This window comes from Pseudorasbora parva, chromosome 4, assembly GCF_024679245.1.
Source record: "Pseudorasbora parva isolate DD20220531a chromosome 4, ASM2467924v1, whole genome shotgun sequence".
NCBI classification, from domain to species: domain Eukaryota; kingdom Metazoa; phylum Chordata; class Actinopteri; order Cypriniformes; family Gobionidae; genus Pseudorasbora; species Pseudorasbora parva.
In genome coordinates, this window is record NC_090175.1 from 25,444,672 (window position 1) to 25,450,671 (window position 6,000).

The following is a 6,000-nucleotide window of genomic DNA, read 5'->3' on the forward strand; positions in this document are numbered from 1 at the left end:
CAACCTCGACTCAGGGGGGAGGGGAAGCCTGCAGTACCAGTTTTGGCCACAATCTTACACACACTTCCTTTAAATTTTCTACTGTATTTACTGGTCCTTCTCAAAAAATTAGCAAATTGTGATAAAGTGCATTATTTTCCATAATGTAATGATAAAAATATAACTTTCATATATTTTAGATTCATTGCACACCAACTGAAATATTTCAGGTCTTCTATTGTTTTAATACTGATGATTTTGGCATACAGCTCATGAAACCCCCCAAAAATTAGCATATCATGAAAAGGTTCTCTAAACGAGCTATTAACCTAATCATCTGAATCAATTAATTAACTCTAAACACCTGCAAAAGATTCCTGAGGCTTTTAAAAACTCCCAGCCTGGTTCATTACTCAAAACCACAATCATGGGTAAGACTGCCAACCTGACTGCTGTCCAGAAGGCCATCATTGACACCCTCAAGCGAGAGGGTAAGACACAGAAAGAAATTTCTGAACGAATAGGCTGTTCCCACAGTGCTGTATCAAAGCACCTCAGTGGGAAGTCTGTGGGAAGGAAAAGTGTGGCAAAAAATGCTGCACAATGAGAAGAGGTGACCGGACCCTGAGGAAGATTGTGGAGAAGGACCGATTCCAGACCTTGGGGGACCTGCGGAAGCAGTGGACTGAGTCTGGAATAGAAACATCCAGAGCCACCGTGCACAGGCGTGTGCAGGAAATGGGCTGCAGGTGCCGCATTCCCCAGGTCAAGCCACTTTTGGGCTACAGAGAAGCAGCACTGGACTGTTGCTCAGTGGTCCAAAGTACTTTTTTCGGATGAAAGCAAATTTTGCATGTCATCCGGAAATCAAGGTGCCAGAGTCTGGAGGAATACTGGGGAGAAGGAAATGCCAAAATGCCTGAAGTCCAGTGTCAAGTCCCCACAGTCAGTAATGGTCTGGTGTGCCATGTTAGCTGCTGGTGTTGGTCCACTGTGTTTTATCAAGGGCAGGGTCAATGCAGCTAGCTATCAGGAGATTTTGGAGCACTTCTTGCTTCCATCTGCTGAAAAGCTTTATGGAGATGAAGATTTGGTTTTTCAGCACGACCTGGCACCTGCTCACAGTGCCAAAACCACTGGTAAATGGTTTACTGACCATTGTATTACTGTGCTCAATTGGCCTGCCAACTCTCCTGACCTGAACCCCATAGAGAATTTGTGGGATATTGTGAAGAGAAAGATGAGAGACGCAAGACCGAAGCATCCTGGGCCTCCATAACACCTCAGCAGTGCCACAGGCTGATCGCCTCCATGCCACGCCGCATTGAAGTAATTTCTGCAAAAGAATTCCCCACCAAGTATTGAGTGCATAACTGAACATAATTATTTGAAGGTTGACCTTTTTTGTATTAAAAACACTTTTCTTTTATTGGTCGGATGAAATATGCTAATTCTTTGAGAATTTTGGGTTTTCATGAGTTGTATGCCAAAATCCTCAGTATTAAAACAATAAAAGAACTAAAATATTTCAGTTGGTGGGCAATGAATCTAAAATATATGAAAGTTTAATTTTTATCATTACATTATGGAAAATAATGCACATTGTCACAATATGCAAATTTTTTGAGAAGGACCTGTACAAGACTATAACAATACGTGTCCAAGTGAGTTAGTGCATACGGGCTAGTGCTGAGGGGACTTTTGCCAAAAAAAAAAAACATTTATACCACGTGTCTGCTGCAGATTTAAGGCCCTGTTTACACCTGGTATTAAGATGCGTTTTGGTCAATTAAAACGAGAGACGCCCGTTTACACCTGGTATTTTAATCTGTATCTTTTGACCACTGTCATGATTTCTTCGAGTGGATGGTCTATTGGTGGGTAAATGTATGGGATTTTACAGATCTTTGAATCTAATGGATAAAATAAGTTTGTGCAATTTACATATGAATGCGACGGAAAAAACACATTGGGAACATCAGTTTTCGTTTCCTTTCTGATAGCCGCAAGATCACGCTGAGCGCTGTGAGTGTGTGTTAGAAATCAGGAATGACAAGAGAACATTGTGCTTGGTACGTTTTTCATCTTCAAACCAAACTTGGGTCTCCAGCCGACAACGTTTAAATCCTGTCTGTCTAGCGCGCTCCCCATAATCTTTACGCATTAGGTCAGTAGTCTTTTGTGAATGTTCGACCACATGAGCATCTACACTACGAAAGCAATCCAATCTAATGCGTTTTAAATTTCCTCTGGAAGTAGTCGAAAGTGGACACGCTCAAAGCGTTTAAGACCCTGTTTACAGCTATATTTAGCGTAGTCCACTTGTGATCTGATCAACCAAAAAGCATCTTAATACCAGGTGTAAACATAGCCTTAGGTGTGTCGACTTGAATCAACACTTTCTCTTGTCCAAAAGTCCAAAAACTTAGCAAAAATATAAAAAAAACAATATACAGACTTGTTCCATGTGCACACCCTTTAGGAGATTTTACTACACTGGTGGAATAAAATGTCATTAATCATCCTCCCTTAAAGTAGATCAACTACATTTCTATAGTGTTCATTGTGTATGGCGATTTTTCCTCTTCGCTCCCTTTAGAGTCGCTATAAAGTAGTTGACCAATTTCTGTTTGTTGATGTTTCTAAGGTTCAATGGGGGTAAAAAATACTACAAAGAAAGATAAAACTATCATCAAAGCCGAAAGTTACGTTTCAAAGATCACTTGGACCCATGCCACAAACATTGAATGTGCTCTTATCTGATGTTTGACATCGTAAAGGAACAATTTTCACAACTCAAACAAACCCTCAAGCTCTGAAAAAGAAAATTAATGGGAATTCCTTTTTATGTCAACAAATGTCAAAAATAAAAGAGTGATGTAACAGCGCAACACCCCAGTGTTTTTTTTTTTTTTTTTTTTTTTTTTTTTATTGCAGTGCAACTCATTTCAAATTTTGCACCTTGCCCACCAAAATTTTAAAGTGGTTTCTTAACCCACAAAAAAAGAAAATTCTCTTTTTTTTCTGTAAAATTCTGTAAAGTCAATGGCAATGAAGTGTTTGGTTACCAACATTCTTCAGAATATCTTATTTTGTGTTCCACAAAATGGAGCAACATTATGACAGAATTTTCATCTTCGGTTAAACGCACTACATAATAATTGATATTTTGATAAACCTTTAAAAAGTGTTGAAATTTAGTACCTTAAAAAGTAATTTGATAGTAGAATTTGGTTGTAACTCAAGATTTATATTTTGAATGCAAAGCTGTTGCTTAATAGCTGGTGTGCAGCTTATGTTCAGGACAGATCCCACAAACATCACAAACGCAGATTGGAGCCTTTCAAAATCAGTCTTATCACTGGAATCTTAATGGTATCACCGGCGGAACAGATGATTGCTTCGCTCACAGGCACATATATAGCACAGATCACAGAGTTCAATGTGACTACTAAAAAACATCCTGCAAATCTGTCAGATAACCTCTTCACAATAATTCTGGAATTACTATGATGCCCCTCCAATTTTATCTGATTCTCAACCAGTTTTTGGAATTAAAAAATGATCTATAATGCTCAAAATTCCAGACTCTGAAACTATCAGTGTGGATGGACATTGTTTGCTTTAAGAGGCATCAGTGGTTTCTTGGGGTGCAACCGAATTACAAGCTGCCAAAACTTTGGGGACCCCTGTGAGCAAAGAAACAATACAGCTTTTGATATGAGATCAGGAAACACCACAAAGGAAAATAAATGCTTTCATTGCTTTTAAAAAGAAGGGGAATTTCTCCCTCTCTTCTACATATGTTCTTAGTTTGATTCCTCGGACAAACCTCAGCCCCTGGACGTAATGAACTTCAGATGTCAAAGACAGGCAAACAATGGGAGCTCCACTGGACCCAATCAGGAGGTTCGTCAAGGTTCCTCCTGAGAATTGTTACTCCTACAAGTCCTCTTCTCTCCTCCACTCTTTCTTCCTCTCCTACCTCCCCCTTTCCGTAGCCTACATGGAGGTTTTAAACCCCCAGGGTGAACATTATTTCTCTAATGCATAGGGCCCCTAGTTTGTTCTTCAATTTCAGCCCTCAAAACATCATAAGCTGCACTTTCTCATAACCTGTCCCAGCCAGATCAATACAAATGAGTCTCCCTTTGCTGTAAACAAACAAAAGTGCCAAAGACAAAGGAAACAGCTTTATTTCCCACAGATTTGTACATTATGATATGGATAGTGCCAGACAGGACTAACAGGCATCATCCTAAAAAATAAAGTTTATATGTTGGCATTGATGCTTCTACAAATGACTTTGGTAACACTTTATAACAACTACACACTTTGAAGCATTAGTTAAGCATTAGTAAATAGTTAATTCATCATTTACAAAGCATTAATAGACATTAATATAATACAGATATAAATGCTTTGTTCTTGATGTATAAACATATATATAATGTGTTTGATATTTGTAGTTTGCTACTTTATAAATGATCAATTCATCATTCCTAAATTAGGTATTATATTATTTACAGAGCAGTTATTTAGTTGTCGTCAGTGGTTCATATGATCATTTAGAAAGTGTAAGCAAAGGGTTAATAAACTATTTAAATGTTCATTTATACATCATATTATTTAGACATATAGTAATAGTTACTCAGTGTGTTAATAAATGCTTTATTAACATGTATTCCTTCTGTAGTTCATGTTTAATTCAGGTAGTTATAAAACATTTAGTTAACTATTTCTGTGAGCTCATCTAAGTCCTGTGAGGACTATTTATGCCTCGTAAGGATTTTACAAAGACTCAGTTTTCTTCTGAACAGAAAAAGGAAACAAACACAACAGAGGAATATAGCGCATATATATATATATATATATATATATATATATATATATTATATATATATATATATATATATATATATATATATATATATATATATATGTCACAAATCAGGCCTCTAGGGCTCCCTCTGATCGCCACCAGAGGACTACTTCACCTCAATATTCATCCCCATTCGGACTTTATTACCCATAATCCTTTGCCCTGACTCATCAGCCATCATTGTTTACACCTGTGTGCCATTAGCCTCATCACCTCAGTCTTTTTAAACCTTGTTCACTCTGCCATTCACTGCGAAGTCTTGTAAAGTGTAACCACTACAATTCTGAGCGTTCCATCATGGTTTCATGTTCAGGTTTTTGATCACCTGCCTGTTTCTGGATTGCTCTCTTGCCTACGTTCCCTGCCTTGTTGTGTTTGATTGTTTGGACTGCCTACATGTATGTTGATCTTGCCTGTACTCCAAACTTCGATTGTGGATCTTGGTCTCAATAAAATTGCATTTGGATCCCCACTCTGTTGACTCATCGTTACTATATATATATATATATATATATATATATATATATATATATATATTATATATATATATATATATATATATATATATATATATATATATATATATATTCATTTCAAAATGCAAAAATGGAGACTGTACAACTAGTAACTTAATATCAAATTTCAATTAAACCTCTTCAATGTCATAGAAAATATTATTCCTGTAGACCACCAGAAACCATAACTGCAGTCAAATGAAACTAAGTCTCTACAATCTGATATAAAAATACATTTATGTAAAGTGTAAAAATTGCTGAATAATAAAATAATAAAATATTTTGCAGTGTCAAAACAGTACTGACTCTAAAACATTAGAGAACAGCAGCGCAGAAGAGAACTGAGTCTTTGTAAAAGCCTTACGAGGAGTAAATTGTCCAAATTTAGATGAGCTCACAGAAATAGTTAACTGACAACTACTAAATGTTTTATAACTACTTGAATTAATCATGAACTACAGTAGGAATACATGTTAATAAGGCATTTATTAACACACTGAGCAACTGTCTAAATAGTAAGATGTATAAATGTACATTTAAAAAGTTTATTAACCCTTTATACATTCTAAATAATCATATAAACCACCGACGACAACTAAATAACTGCTCTGTAAATAATGTAAT